The 17,074-nt window shown below is 42.1% G+C and overlaps 1 long non-coding RNA gene across 1 annotated transcript in view; it reads left to right on the plus strand.

Annotated features, from left to right (window-relative positions):
• The first annotated feature begins 6,840 nt into the window (after positions 1 to 6,840).
• Positions 6,841 to 17,074, plus strand: part of LOC115089831 — a 63,879-nt gene continuing 53,645 nt past the window's right edge. The window contains exon 1 of the long non-coding RNA XR_003856248.1: positions 6,841 to 6,990. This is a non-coding gene — a long non-coding RNA (uncharacterized LOC115089831). The remainder of the gene's footprint in view (positions 6,991 to 17,074) is intronic.

Raw genomic sequence — 17,074 nt, forward strand, 5'->3', positions numbered from 1 at the left:
GCATTTGTCGGCAGCAATGTCGGGGGGCTGCAGAAGAGGCATCATATTAGGGTTACTTGCTGGATAAGGGAGGATTCGAAGGTTTGGGATACCTTTTTGAGTGGTTTTAACAGTGTGTCAGTCTGGCAAGAGTGAGCCACTCTCCAATTGGGATTTAGATGTATTTTCTGATACTATAGGGGGAGTCGGTTTGGGGGTTTATCGTCAAGGATCTTGGTGCACTGCTGCTTGGCCTGTAGAATAGGTTGCAGAAAAGAATATCACATTTTTGGAATTATTCCCTATTGTGGTTGCTTTGGTTATTTGGGGAGACAGGCTCTCAATCAAACAATTACACATATGTTCTCTCACTTATATAGGCTCTCAGTCACACAATCGCACAAGCAGGTTCTTAATCACATACTTACATACATGCTGTCTCACACACACACACACACACCCGCTGTCTCACACACACACACACACACACACACACACACCCGCTCGCTCGCTCACTCACTCCCCACTTAACTCGCGGCAGCGACAGCCTGCTCTTCTTCCAGCCCTCGCGGCCTCGAGAAAGGAGTCCCTTTGGCTGTGGGGGCTGACGTTGCTCCTCGTTTTGCTCCATTGCTGATGCTCTTCTTAGGGCTGACTCTGCAGAGGCTTTACCTAACAGGGTCTCTTCTTCCCATGCTTGCTGCTGCCCTTCACTTCCTCTTCCAGGCCGTGGGGGCGGGAAGAAGAGACCATGCTGGTGCCACTGACTCCAGCTCTCCTGCTGCATTCTGCCCAGGAAGAGCTGAATTTCACTGGAGCAGGAGGAGCAGCTGGGCCAGCAGGGGACCGGGAATTGTGGCAAAATGTTTATAAACAAATGCATAACAATGGCACGGGCCTCGGTCTGTCAGCACCAGTGCTAAACATACCTCTGGAGGGGCAGGAGCCACTGGGGATCGCTCCTGCCCCAGGAAGAAAAAAAAACATGGTAGAAGGGTTTGGGGGTGAAGTTTTGAAGGGGAGGCCTGGAAGGGGGTTTATTGTCAGCGGCACCACAATTTTAAAACAAATTTGGGAAAATAAATTAAATTTTCTTTGTTTCTCTTTTGTTTCATTTTAAAAATAATTTGAAAGAAAACAGGAAATGTCATTAAAATTTCCCGTTTCATTTCAAACGAATGCACAGCTCTAATCCTTGTCTTCTATGACGCTTGTAAATAAATGCAATCCACTGGCCCTGTGGGGACTGTTGCGCGTCCCTGCCGCATCCGCTCCGCGGCCAGCCCTTCTCACCTTGCTGTCCCGTCCACGAGCTCTGGGCTCTCCTCCTCCGCAGCCGCAGCCAGTTTGCGGCATCCCCGGCTCCCCCGCTCTCAGTCTCCCGCACAGGCCTCACAGCGGAGCTCCCGTCGGGGCTCTGCGTCCTTGGCCCCGCCCCTAGGCGCATGCACGGCCAACCTGCAGCCCTTTAAAGGGCCAAGCGCGGGAAAACCCTGGGAGGCGCACGCTGATGACATTACAGAACCACCATATATAAGGCAGGGCTCAGACCCATGATCCCTGCCTTGGCAAACTACGGTGTTCTCTAGTTTGCCTGTACCAGTGTCTCTTGTTCTAGTGTTTCCTGTTCCAGAGTCTCCTGTTCCAGCATCTCCTGTGTCTCCTGTTCCAGCGTCTCCTGTTCCTTCGTCTCTCCATCCCTCCATCATCCTTCGGACTGATCTCACAGTACTGACCTCTGCCTGTTCTCTGACTACTCCTGATTGCTGCCTGGACCTAACCTCTGCCTGTACACTGACTTTGTCTGACCGCTGCCTGGAACTTGACCTCTGTCTGACCTGACTACTCCCAGATTGACTAAAGGTATTGACCCCTGCTTCGGCTGACCATTCTGGACTGATACTCTGGCCTTGATCCTCGCTATCCACTCGGACACTCTATTTTGGTCTCCTGTGACTTCTGAACATTCTTGCCTGGACATCGACCGCACACCCTTGTTTGTGGTGGGCACACCCCTGTGCTTCCTCTCTAGGAGACCCTGCGAGGCTCACCTAAGACCAGGCAGCCCAGGTACCCAAGGGCTCAACCTGTGGCAACCCCGGGTTGCTGGTGGTGAAGCTCCAGCTAAGCCTTTGTCTCCTCCTGTGCTCCGCCTCCTGGTGGCAGGCACTTTCTGGGTCCGACCAGAGGGCCATATCAGTCCTGCACCAGGCCAAGGGTCCACCTCCAGCGCAACAGGGAAGACCGCTGTCATAACCAAGGTATCAGATGCTGTCTCACAGTTGTGCAGTCCAACACTCTCCTCCTAGCCAGGTTTCCCATGAAGAAAAGGGGCCCACATCTCACCCAGCAATGAGCCCCAGGGTTTGGAGGGGAGGCAGGGATAAATCAAAGGATGTAACTCATTTTTAAGTATGAATAAAATAACAATTATTTTGTAATCAACAGTTTTTCTTATTACTCTGTAATACCTTTTTTCATCAAGTAACATGCATTTATCACCTAACGGTTATAATAATTACATTCTCTTATCTTTTTATAGTCCAGAAACTGACTGTTAAAACTATACAGTGGAAAGGGAGACCAAGATGGCTGCCGTGAGAGAAGCTTTGCTAGAGCTCTCTCCGATTTGCTTACTTCTGTGCAACTTTCATTTTAATATGCTGCATACAAAACACAAAGCTAAGCAAAAGAAGAATATCAATAATTCTCCCTCACTGGAGGGATAATTATTGATAATAGGGGCAGATAGACTCCCAGGCTTGGTCCTCCACACCAGCCCCATTTGTGAATCAGGGAGGCGGCACTACAATGAGCGAAGGTGGTGTGGTGAGGGTGGGTTAAGTACAGCTTTAGTTCAGCCTTCTGTGATTACATTAGATGCTGTTTGGAATGCATTGGTTGCCCTCGAAGTCTCTATTTCTTCTCTAATTAAGGTAACTTTGGACACTTTCCAAGAGGCTGTAAAACCAAAGGTCCGATATCGTGGGGAAGAAGTATTGAACTCTGAGATTTGAAAAAAGTGCCTTGAGACTAACGTTGGCGAACATTGGCTTTGAGGATTCAGTCCGGCATTGGGGTATGTAGCCCTCCACTTAGAATATCGGGCCTTTGGTTTTACAGCCTCTTGGAAAGTGATATGTGGCTGATTGATTGGATATATAAGCTGCTTCTAATAAGATAAGTGCTCTTTTTGAAGCTTTTTGCTTTTTAGCCTTTAAGTTTTGGGCAGAGGGGCTCTCAGTTTTTTGGTTCTGATATTGGGGCTTAACACTGTATATGGTTTGAAGAATTAAGAGTTTATAACTTAAAGATACACATAATGATTACACAGCAAGTTTTGCATAGTGTTCAACTTTTTTATCTAAACCAAGAAAAGGACATTTCCAAAAAATGTTTTGAATTTAAATAAAAGTATACATGGAGATTTTTTAAGACCTATGACTGAATTACCTAGTGATATGCATATGATGTTCCATAGAGAACATTTGCATGTTTGGTTCTGAGGTCTTTTTCCTCCTCAAGTTAATGCTGATCCATTTTGTAAAGAGACATGGTTAAGAAATTTGTTTGTGAAAGTTTTCTTTGATTTTGGACTATTTCAGTCCACCCCCAAATCAGAATTTTTTTTTTCTATCAAAATTTCATTTAAAAAAAACAACCCCACCCCAAAACTTGCCCCCAACCTTTCAAATTTCATTAAATATAAAGCTTCCTGCACCCTGCTCTCCCAAGACTCTCACCCAAAGTCCCTGGTGATCCAGCGGGGAGCCCGGGAGCGATCTCTTATGATAGAGGCCAGCCAATGGCACCGATAGCCTCTGTCACATGGTAAGGGCAAAGGGCCGCTGGCACCATTTTGAGTAAGGGCAGCCGACAGACTGGGAGCGGGAAATCACTCCTGGGCACCCCCGTAGCACCACCAGGGACTTTGGGTGAGTCTTGAGGGGGTCAGGAAGGGGGGGGGGGTTATATTTAATGAAATTTGAAGGGTTGGGGCTGGTTTTAGGGTTTGTTTTTTTTAAACAAAATTTTGATGGAAAAAAAATTCTGATCCGGGGATGGACCGAAATGGCCCACTCCCAATCTAAAAACGAAACGGGCACAAAAAACAAAAACTGTGCACAACTCTAGTATGCGTGTATAAGTCGACCCAGCTTTTTGAGCTTATTTTCTGGCATTCATTTCTCAATTTATACATGAATATATACAATAGTTGCTTTCCCTTATTATTGGTAATTTTTCTCTCTTTGGCTGTCTGAAGGTTTTTTGGTTTTTTTTTTTATTATTTTTTATTATTTTTATTATTTTTTATTATTATTATTATTATTATAAAGGCTGACCACTTTGGATGAATTTAGATAGCCTTTCTCTGGGTTATTACCCTCAATGATATCAATTTTTCCCAGCTTCAATTAAATAAAAGCTTTTCTAGTGTCACTCCGCTCCAATGTGCAGTGATTTTATTCTTTGCACTGAGTAACCTTTCCTGCTTCAGGTCAGTTTAAATTTGGTGACTTTAACTTAAGAGAGTTATGCACCCCTTTTTACTATGGAAGGCAGCCTCAGCTGTACCAGAACTGTCAGAGCTCCAATGCCTTTTTTTTTTTTTTACCAGTCTTTTATTAATTCTAACTGTACTGTAACTAAAGCCTGAGGTACAGCAGTTCAATTACTTGTATTCTTTTCTGATTCTCTCTTGCCTTGCCAGGAAACGTTACTTAAGACTACATACAGTCACTGTTCATATTCATTCCCTAATGTGTATACACTGTTCTTTCTTTTTTTAAATGTATTTTTGCACTTTACTAGGCCTGAAAGCTGAGCATACTAACAGCGTTCCTGCTCTGTTATCTTTTCAGCTTTTTCTCCCCTGGATTCTAAAATTGTCAGCTGATTTTTCTGTATACATAGAGCTTTGATTTCATGATTTCATCAGAGGAAATAGGACTAAAACTAACTATGATTCCCATCAGATTATCCTCTACAAGTTCTGCTTGTCCCCTTCACACCATGTTTCTAGGTAGGATAATTTTTTGATAACTTTTAAACTTTTCCAAATGAATTCTGAGTAAAATAAAGATGTGAGGTATGATACATTCTATGTATTCTTCTGTCTATCACATCCCCAGACTGTTGACTTACTGGCCCTTATGTTCCCTAAGACATGGCTTTGAAAGTTTACTTGCCAGCACTTGTTTTTTTCTGGAGAAAACCTAGACTGGATCACTGGAAATCGAATGGAAAGAATTCACTCCTACATAAATTTCACTTTGGAAGCCCAGGAATGCTTACAATGATGGCAACTTTTAAACAGCCATGCGGGCGCACATGTACGCACATACGACGGTTTGCGCAAACGGACACGGCCATTTTATAGCATTCGCACATATGATATAAAATTGGCTGTACGCACATTCGTGTGCACACAATTTTGCATGGACACTTGCTTGTGCATGCAAATGCAGGCTCTACTGCGTAAGTGGGGGGGATTTTATTTGATACGCGCGTCGCCACAATTACCAATTTCCCCAGTCCATTCCCAGTTCACACAGGTAAAGGCTCTCGACTTCCTAAACCCCACCTAATTAACCTCCTCCCTTTTACCCTATTAACCCCGACTCTTCAAAACTCTTTAAAACTTACACAACATCCATAGCAGTAGTAAGGTTATGCAGTAGGATACCTCGGCGCACGCTCGTGAACATAAATAATTACATGCACATTTCAAGCCACCTTCCCGGAACGCCCATGTCCCGCCTAAGCTCCACCTAGACCACTCCCACTCCCCACCCCTTCTAAACTTTTCGATTTGTGCGCGTACCTGGGCGCTTCTTAAAATATGCGCAACGAGCGCCAGCAGGCCCAAGACGCGCATATCTCCCAGCTTTGGCGCGCGTAGGGCTTTTAAAATTCACCGAAATCTGTTTCTCAGTGACCACATTATGTCCCACAATGTCCATGAACCACTCGCTTGCCCACGCTTTAAGATGTGTAAGTGTTACAACTGAAATGAGACTTGGGTAGGGATCCCCAGGCTCTGCTCAGACCATCACAGTAAGCAGTGAGACTCCCCGCCTCTGCTGGAGCAGTCCCACCAGATCTGGGCTTGCTGTCTTTTACCAGCCCTACCAGGCTCAGGCCTACCAGCTCCACTCCGGCCCCCTCCAAAAGCTCCCCATCTTTTTTTTCTTTTGGAACCCTATTTACATGATGCAGGCTCTGCCTGGATCTTGCAGTGCTCTGCTCACTTCTTGATGACCCTATGCATCAAGGAAGTAACAGTTCAAAACAGTAAATTCCTTATGAGCTAACTTTATTTTTGAACTACATTCCTCATGATGCTTGACAAACCTGGCATGCCCTTAATGCCACAACTGTTTCAATCCTGACCCACCTATAAATATATCATTGTGGGTCAAGCCTCAAAATAGCGAGAAACAAAACACAAAAAAAAAATGGGATGAGCAAGAAATGCAACAGAGCAGATGAGTAAAATTCAAAATAAAAGACTGAATAACAGGAAAGACTGTAGAAAATGGCATTACAATGGGGGCATAATCAGACTACACATGCAATTATTATTATTTGTTTACCTATACTTGTTTTGTGTTTATTCATATAAAGAAGCTAGTTCACCTTGTCAACAACTCTATCTATAGTATAATCCTTTAATGAACCCATCCGTCAAATGCCAATCTCTTGTAGCAAAACATGTTTATAATCCTGTTTTTCAGCTGTGCAGATCAATCATCCATTTCAAGAGCCCATCCATCTGGCTTGTGTGGAATATGATACATTTTATGGCATTGGGAAACCTTCTGGCTCCATACCAGTCCTAGTGCAGCACCTAGGCTTGAATTATCTGGACATGCTTGTTTAATCATGTACCGTCATATACCTGGGCTTTGCTCTCAAGGTTATTATTATCGGGGTGCTGGTGCCTGGCTCCGTAACAAAGATATAACCCCAAGTTTGTGGACAGAATGCTGTTAAAGAGCTAGGAAAACGGTAGGAGAAAAGCAATAACAATGTGATCCTGAAGAAATCAAATCTATTTATCAGTCTATCTCTCTATCTATCTATATATCTATATAGACATATACTAGTAATGCTAACTTTGTAAAAACTACAAACTAATTACAGTCAGATGTGGTTTACTCCTAATTGATTTAGATGCTTAATGTCTGGGATTTTGAGAAAGGCAGCCAGCCGTTCTTCTGTATGGAACATGTCTGCTTTATCTGCATATTCTTTAAGTCAGATAAAAGTTCACTTTAGAAATGCATATGCTTGATCAAGTCTGACTATATTTCATCATTACGACAGCAATTTTCAAAATGATCTAGCCGGCTAGATCAGGGATGTTGAATATTGTCCCCCGCTGAGCGGCTGAGGAACAAAAATGGGCTTTTCTGGAGGCCCGGAGAAGGAAGGGGGCAGGGTATGGTGAATGTGTATGTCCTTTCTAATGAAAAGTCCGGCCACAGTTTAGCACGTCCAGGATGTGGAGGTACAAAAGTGCCCATGCACCTTTCAGCAAATTTCTCTTTGAAAATTTGTGTTAACTCACACAAGTACAAAGTAACCCTGTATCTTGCCGCTGGGTAGCTTTAGTGAAAATTGGCCCCTGAATGTTTATATTGTACATAAATAATTTTTAAATTGATATTCCACCTTTTGTGACTAGTCAGCCATCTCAAAGTGATTACATTCATATATCGTAGGTATTTCCCTCTCCCAAGGGGGGCTCACAATGAAAGCTTGCACCTGAGTGTTGAGTCACTTGCCCAAAGTGACAAGGAGTAACAGCAGGATGTGCACCCTGGTAGCCCTGGTTCCCAACCCGCTGCTCTAATCACTAGACTAATCTTCCACTATGAATGAATACATTTACAACCTTATATACATATAAATGTGGTCCTAAAGAAGTATAGTGATGGCCCATGAATAGATTCCTGAGCATGGACATTTTCAAAAGTTCTTTAATCCAGTGCTTTTTGAAAATTACTAACCCTCTCTACTGCTAAAAATGCATCCATTGTTCCACACTGCTCATACTTTTGCCAACAGAGGCATTCCTAGGGGCAGGGTGGGTCAGTGGAGGTAACAACACATGGAGTATGGATTATAGTCCCTATAACCACGGGACCTCACATTTAAGATTGTTACATTGGCTCCCAGTTTAGAGGAGAGTTAATTTTAAGATTCTGTGCTTTATAATATATGAGGCCTTAAGGGTCCAGATTATCTTGGGGAGCAACTAACCATATATGTGCCTCAATGAATACTTTGCTCCAAGGAAGATCATTTCTTGAGAGTTCCGTTGTTCCGAGAAGGCAGGGTGGCTACCACACACTGGAGAGCTTTCTCCTCTACTCTGGAACAAACTCCCCTGAGAGATAACCCTTATTGATTTACTTCCACTTCTGTAAACAGCAGGCGTCTGTCCAATAAATCCTAGACCTGATTTAGTACCCTTGCTAGACCATTTTAGACAGAACAGAGAGTAATAATTTTCCAATAAAAAAAGGTTACAGGGTCAGATCCAGTGACAGCCTCCGCTTTCCACTTTTTCCGCAAGTTCAAAAAGGTTCCAGGAAGGTGATGTAGCATGACCTGGCAGCAAATCACCACTAAGAACAAGCTTTCTTGGTGTCAGCTTTGTGGCGGGCTAATCAGTCCAATATATTCTATGCATTTGATTTGGGAATAGATTCTGTTTGGTGATTTTATTTTGATGGTAGGTATAATTTGGGCCGATGTATGCCCATACTGTAATTAGGGAGCATGGCCTCTTTCTAGAATAGAGCTATAGTCCTTTAGGATGGGTTGATGGCCTCTGCATTTTCTTATGGTTTATTTTCAATTAAATTGCTTGTCTGCCCTTTATTTTTATTATGTATTATTTTTTATGTTTAATTTATATTATTTGCATTTTGTGTATGTATTATGATGTTGGATTACTGCTGTCATTCGCTGAATTGTTTTTTCATGTTACGATGACCCTTATTGATTGTTAATCCTGTGAATTAGATTAGGTATTGATACTTAATTTTTATTTATATATTATCTGGAATTATCTAAAATTATGTTCTTTTACACCCTGAGCATCTCTAAAGAATCAGCATGCTACACATATTTTTAAGTAAATATATGCTGATAGACCTGGCGTATGCACATGGACACGCCGATTTTATAACATGCATGTGCCGGCGACACAATCGAGCCTCCCCCAGTTCCCTCCCAGTCCGCTCCAGAAGTAGTTTGCGCGCAGTGGCCAGCTGCTGGCACGTGCTTCCCCGGGACAGTGTCCAGCCTCCTTCCTGCCCCACCCCTTTTTCAGGGCCTGCCACTTGTGCGCATATTGGGACTTACGCGTGTGGCTGGGCCCTTTTGAAAATGTGCGCAGCGTATGCAGGAACCTGCCACATGCGTAAAACCCGGTTTTTGCACGCACGGGCCTTTTAAAATCCGGCCTCATATGTCTTAATGGCCTGCATTTCTGCAACCAGACAAGGGCTCCGAGTACTAAGCATTTTTTCCACAGGCGAAAAAATGAAAGAAAAATGTTAGCCTGTAGGGGCTAGTTTAAAAAACAAATGCTTCATTCCTCACAAAGGTGCTTAGTTTTCAGGGATCTAAAAGTTAGGAAGATTTACTGCTGAATTTAGACTCCAAACATTTTGACTGAAAATGTCTTAAATTTAGACCTGTGATTCATTTCTTTGATTTGGGAGCCTAAATTATATGCCTAGTGCTAAAAATCAACACAAAGCACCTGTTTTGTTTTGTTTTTTATCTATGCCGTAACTCTGTCCCCGTTTCGGAACCAAAATTTAGGCATTCAGCCCTAGTCATTTATCAGAGGGGCTGACTTAGGCATCTAAATTCTTTGGTGTTTAGACTGGAAAGAATTTAAAAACCGCAATCGATATGTTCTTTTATATTGTTTATAGCTTCATTTATGCTTTATGAAGATAAAGATAGATTAACAATATTGAGGGCAATTTTCAAACTTCCCGTCTATGGGCCAAGTCCATTTTCCTTTGTACCCATGAACCTTGCACCTAATTTTCAAAGATAGGCGGAGTAGAGTGGAGAAAAGAGAGAGGGTCAAAGGTAAGAGAGAGAATTAGCAAGATTGGGGGAGGGAGGTAGAGAATGAGAATGTGAGACAGGATCGGGTGGGGGGTGGAGGAGAGGTGCATGAAAGAATGTTGTCAAATAAAAAAGGTTCAGAGTGCTGTGTTGTATTACAGTCCCAGCTCTCTGTCACAGGATAGGCTGCCAGCTATGCTTTCCATCACTACCCACGGAGTTTCTGACAGCTCGGTGCTCTGTGGCAGACCACAAAGCAGTGACGTGCTGGAGGAGGGGCTCCCAGGGGCTCTTTCTTAAATTGTTTTGGTGTAAACCAAAGTGCCTCACTGAAAGCAGCCGACCTGGTGAGACTCCTTGCAGAAGATGCTGGCAGCGTATCACTGCTACTATCCCTTTCACGGCCCTATCAGTTTGACAATCAAGCAGGAAAAATCTTAGCAGAATGCAGTTTTGTTTACACTTCTATCAATCATCTTGAGCTGCGCCGTATGGTTTCTTAAGAAGACCTTTATGTTGCACTATTCTGAGCATTTCATTGGTAGTGCAAGGCAAGTTTCATAAATTATTGTAACTCCCAGTCCTTAGAGGATTTACAATCTAAATTGTACCTAGGGCAATAGAAGGTAAAGTGACTTGCCTCCAGTCGCCAGGAGCATCAGTGGGATTTGAACCCTGGCTTCTTTGGGTCTTAGCCTGCTGCTCTAACCACTGGACAACTCCTCCATTTGTTTTCTCTGTGATCCAATTGTAAGATCCGAGCTACAAGTGGAGGACACTCCTGTTGTAGACTTTTGGCCGACACTGAAAACCTGTGGAATATTGGGGAATGGGAGCTTAACGTGTTGCCACCTGACCCTACTGGTGACATGATTTTTGTATAACCATTGCTGGAATGGGATTAAGCCTCCTTCGAAAAAAAAAGGTAAACATTTCAACAACCGGAAAATGTCCTTTTGCCTGGAATGCATTGGCCATTTCTGTATCACATAAGGCAGGGCTTTCCAAACCTGTCTTGGGGACCCCACAGCCACTTGGGTTTTCAGGATATCCAGAATGAATATGCATGAGATAAATCTGCATGTAATGGAGATTCAGAATATGCAAAATTATCTCATGCATATTCATTGTGGCTATCCTGAAAACCTGACTGGCTATGGGGTCCCCAAGGCAGGTTTGGGAAACCCTGGCCTAAGGCATAACAGGGATGTTGCCAGCACTATTTTTCCTTACCTTGCCTAGCATAAATCATGTATATTTGTGAAACAATGTAAAAGAGTAAAAATGCAACAGTTCCTGCTACTGAATGAAACATTAGGCTCATGGATTTTGCTCCAAAAGGAACGTAAGAGTCCATCAAGCCCAGCATCCTGTTTTCAACAGAGGTCAAACCAGGCCACAAGAACCTGGCAAGTACCCAAACACCAAGAAGATCCCATGCTACTGATGCAGTTAATAGCAGTGGCTATTCCCTAAGTCACTGGTGGCAAACTCCGGTCCTCGAGAGCCACAAACAGGCCAGGTTTTCAGGATATCCACAATGAATATACATGAGACAGATCTGCATGCTCTGCCTCCAATGTATGCAAAACTATCTCATGAATATTAATTGTGGTTATCCTGAAAACCTGGCCTGTTTGTGGCCCTTGAGGAGTGGAGTTTGCTACCCCTGCCCTAAGTCAACTTGATTAATAGCCGTTAATGGACTTCTCCTCCAAGAACTTATCCAAACCTTTTTTGAACCCAGCTACACTAACTGCACTAACCACATCCTCTGGCAACAAATTCCAGAGCTTAATTGTGCGTTGAGTGAAAAAGAATTTTCTCCAATTAATCTTAAATGTGCTACTTGCTAACTTCAGGACTTTATTTCTAAATAGAAAGGAAGTGAAACTGGGAGTGGGGGGGAGAGAAGGCAGGGTGAGGGGAGCAAGGCCAGGGCTGGATATGGGCCAGGGCCAGATGTTACCGCTCTCCTAAAACTCTCCTAGATAGGATTTTAGACAGTGCTGGGGAAGAGCCGGCTGTCGTGGTACATGTGGGCACCAACGACATAGGAAAATGTGGGAGGGAGGTTCTGGAAGCCAAATTTAGGCTCTTAGGTAGAAAGATTAAATCCATAACCTCCAGGGTTGCATTCTCTGAAATGCTCCCTGTTCCACGCGCAGGTCACCAGAGGCAGGCAGAGCTCCGGAGTCTCAAAGCGTGGATGAGACGATGGTGCAAGGAAGAGGGATTCAGTTTTGTTAGGAACTGGGGAACCTTTTGGGGAAGGGGGAGTCTCTTCCGAAGGGATGGGCTCCACCTTAACCAGGGTGGAACCAGACTGCTAGCGCTAAACTTTAAAAAGGAGATAGAGCAGCTTTTAAACTAGAACAAAGGGGAAAGCCGACAGTCGCTCAGCAGCGCATGGTTCGGAGAGAGGTATCTTTAAAGGATACTAATGATGCATTAGAATTAGGGCATCCCGACAGTGAGGTTCCAATAATTAGAAAAGTAGTCCAAGTGCCTATAACTAAAAACTCACCTGAGCTAAAAAATTCCCTATCAATTAAAAAGCAGAATAAAAATACAAACAAAAAACAAACTTTGAAATGTTTGTATGCTAATGCCAGAAGTCTAAGAAGTAAGATGGGAGAATTAGAATGTATAGCAGTAAATGATGACATAGACTTAATTGGCATCTCAGAGACATGGTGGAAAGAGGATAACCAATGGGACAGTGCTATACCGGGGTACAAATTATATCGCAATGACAGAGAGGAGCACTCGGGAGGAGGTGTGGCGCTTTATGTCCGAGATGGCATAGAGTCCAACAGGATAAACATCCTGCATGAGACTAAATACAAATTGAATCTTTATGGGTAGAAATCCCTTGTATGTCAGGGAAGACTACAGTGATAGGGGTATACTACCGTCCACCTGGTCAAGATGGTGAGATGGACAGTGAAATGCTAAGAGAAATTAGGGAAGCTAACCAAATTGGTAGTGCAGTAATAATGGGAGACTTCAATTGCCCCAATATAGACTGGGTAAATGTATCATCGGGTCACACTAGAGAGATAATGTTCCTGGATGGAATAAATGATAGCTTTATGGAGCAATTGGTTCAGGAACCGACTAGAGAGGGAGCAATTTTAGATCTAATTCTCAGTGGAGCACAGGACTTGGTGAGAGAGGTAACGGTGGTGGGGCCGCTTGGCAATAGTGATCATAATATGATCAAATTTGATTTAATGACTGGAAAAGGAACAGTGTGCAAATCCAAGGCTCTCGTGCTAAACTTTCAAAAGGGAAACTTTGATAAAATGAGAAAAATTGTTAGAAAAAAAACTGAAAGGAGCAGCTACAAAAGTAAAAAATGTCAAAGAGGCGTGGTCATTGTTAAAAAATATCATTCTAGCAGCACAGTCCAGATGTATTCCATCATCGGGGTGCGACTGACCCACTATAAACCGCGGCGACGCGCAGAGGGGCTTCGTGCCTGGTCCTCTGCAGCTCTCGTTTGCCATCCTGAGAGCCTTCATCTCCTGCTGGACCCCCGGATTTGAACTCTATTATCGCACCTAACAGCTGACTTTTCTCCCGCGTATAGTGGAAGGAAGAACCGCCCCCTAGTGACATCATCGGGGTGCGACTGACCCACTATAAACCGCAGCAACACGCCTGGCGTCGCGCGCCGGGCGTCGCGCGACGAAGGGGCGCGAAAAAGGGGCTTGCCCCTTTGTTCCGCCCCTTCGTTCCAGAACCGAAGTGACCCTCAACTGTAAGTTATCACTTATTCCATTTTTACCTCATACCTACATCAGCATGTCGATACCAACAATGATTGGTAACGGAAACTACGGACTTATACCAGCCACAAAGAAATTCTTCAAGACTCTCAACTTAGGTAACTCCAAACTATGTACCAGGAAATCTCTAGTTACGGTGTTAACTACATTATGCACTGCATCTGTAATGACTCTTACATTTATGATGTGTAATGCGCAATCGGTAAGAAAAAAAATCCCTATACTAACAGATTTAATATCGCAAAAAAATCCTGATTTTTTCTTAATTACAGAATCATGGTTATCAGAAACTGACACAGTGCTTCTGAACTCATTATGTCCCCCAGGCTACTCAATTTTCTCTGAACCTAGATTATATAGAAGAGGAGGAGGTATATTAGCTATTGTTAAATCGACTCTTTCACCTGTTAGAAAACAGCTCACTGTGTTAGGCCGCTACGAAATGTTACTCATAACTACCACTTTTTTAAACATTTGTATCATTTACTCACCTCCAGGATGCCTACAAACAGATTTATCAAGTTATATTGAGATTATATCCTCCCTACCAGTAGATTTAAGCAAAACAATAATAGTAGGTGATTTTAATTTACATATTACATGCCCCTCTCCAATAGTAAACGCATTCCTAGACGTCATGTCAGGACTTGGGTGGGAACAAATTATTCACTCCCCTACACATGTTAAAGGTCAGATTCTAGATTTAGCTTTTATTAACACTAACATCATTAGTAACATTTCAGAAAAAACTAAGGTTATCCCAATACCATGGTCGGATCATCATCTTATTAATTTTTCCCTCAACATATCCTATCCAAAAAATGTTAATAAAACTGCAACACAATCTATAATAAAACGCAAATTCATCACTACAGATTTATTCCTTGATACAGTAGTACCTAACTTACCAAATACTATAGCCCCCAGCACTCAAGAAACCATTGACAAATGGAATTCAGCTATTTCCACGTCACTAGATACAATCGCTCCAAAAAAAACAATAAATATGCATTTAAACAAAACCAAACCCAATGCCCCTTGGTACACAAAAGCATTACACTCACTAAAATCTTCACTTAGAAAACTCGAACGCAAATGGAGAAAGAAAAAAACCCCTGAAACAAAAAATGCTTACTACTCCACCTTACGTCAGTATAATAAAAAAATAAATCTAGCAAAAAAATCTTACTATGCAAACCAAATATCCAAAGCAAATGGAAATCCCAATATACTATTCAACATAGTAAAAACATTGACAACCACTCAGAAAGAACATCCCATCAAATTCGATACTGTCTTATGTAATAAAATGGCTAATTATTTTAAAACAAAAGTTACAGATATATCAAATCAACTTTCCAAATTCCCACTACCTGCATATAAAGATGTTGAACCCATCTTTACATGGTCAGAATTTACCCTGGTCACAGAAAATACTATAAAAATTATCATCAGAAAACAAAATCCTTCCAACTCACCTGACAACCCCTGCTCAGGCGCTTTTTTCAAAGCATTGGGCCCACACGCTAGCAATTTCTTAGCACAGTTAGTAAACCAATCCTTAGAAACCGGTTTCTTTCCATCCTCTCTCAAAAAAACCTCAATTCTACCTATCTTAAAAAACAAATCCAAAGAAGAATTCGATCTCAGTAACTTTAGACCCATTGCCACATTAACATCCTTAGCCAAGTTAATTGAATCAGCAGTACTATCTCAACTATCAGACTACCTATCAGAAAATGACATATTACATACAAACCAACATGGATTTCGCAAAGGTCACTCCACTGAAACCCTTCTCCTAACTTCCTTTGATTCTATATTTCGGGCTTTTGACTCTTACACGGACCACATTATTGTTTTCTTGGATATATCAGCAGCTTTCGATACCATTGATCACCAAATACTTATTTCCATTCTTAAATCTATAGGCATTACAGGTACTGTACTACAATGGTTCATTTCATTCTTATCAGACCGCATCCAACAAGTCAACATAAACAATTACTCCTCCGATCCATATTCCATTGCATCAGGTGTTCCACAAGGTTCTTCTCTATCTCCTATTCTTTTCAATATCTATCTGCTACCTCTTTGCCGCATATTAGCCTCTTTAAATATAAACTTCAAAATCTATGCTGACGATATACAGTTTATGGTACCATATAATATCTCCTGGACCCATACACTATCATTAGTATCACTATATCTTACAACCATCGATACATGGTTATCTCATAATCGTCTGAAACTAAATCCAAAAAAACAGAAATAGTTCACCTCTCATCAATCACTGACTCATCTATAGGCCCCCCTTCTCAACTTATATTCAACGGAACAACCATCCCCATTTCAAAATCTGCAAAAAATCTAGGCATAACTATCAATACAGATCTTTCACTAAAACAACACATATCCATGTTAACTAGGAACTCCTTCTATAAACTTCAACTCTTAAAACGGCTACGTCCTCTACTTTTTTTTCATGACTTCCGGACTATTCTTCAATCACTCATTTTCTCTGGACTGGATTACTGTAATTCTCTATATATAGGCCTCCCAGAAAACACACTTCACTCACTCCAACTAATCCAAAATGCAGCAGCACGTATCCTAACAAATTCATCAAAAAAAACCCACATTACTCCAATACTTCAGTCTTTACATTGGTTACCAGTTAAACATAGAATACAATTCAAAATTTTGTCCATTATACATTCTCTTATCTACACTCCCAACTCGGTTACTTTATGCTCCATCCTCCGAATTTACAAACCAACTAGACACCTAAGATCATTGGAAAAAAACCTTCTTGACATTCCCTCACCTCGACAAGCCCGTCTTGATATCACCAGAAAAAGAGCTTTCTCAGTCATAGGTCCCATTCTATGGAATGCTCTACCAGATCCTATCAGATCCATATCCAATCCTAAGCATTTCAAAAAATCTTTAAAAACTCACCTATTTCGAACCGCATTTCAGATACCACCCACTAAATAATCATCTCACACTTCCAGAATACATATCTCCAGTTAGGCACCCAACATTCTCTTGTTCTGTGTATTGATTTCTTTTTGCTACCTATTTAATTTTAAACAATTTGTTATTTTATATTAATGAAAATTTTTGTAATTTATATTTTTATATGTCAACCCACTTTCAATCATTATTATTCTTACTTTTAACTTTTACTTTAATTT

The sequence above is a fragment of the Rhinatrema bivittatum genome, chromosome 4 (assembly GCF_901001135.1).
Source record: "Rhinatrema bivittatum chromosome 4, aRhiBiv1.1, whole genome shotgun sequence".
Lineage (NCBI taxonomy): Eukaryota > Metazoa > Chordata > Amphibia > Gymnophiona > Rhinatrematidae > Rhinatrema > Rhinatrema bivittatum.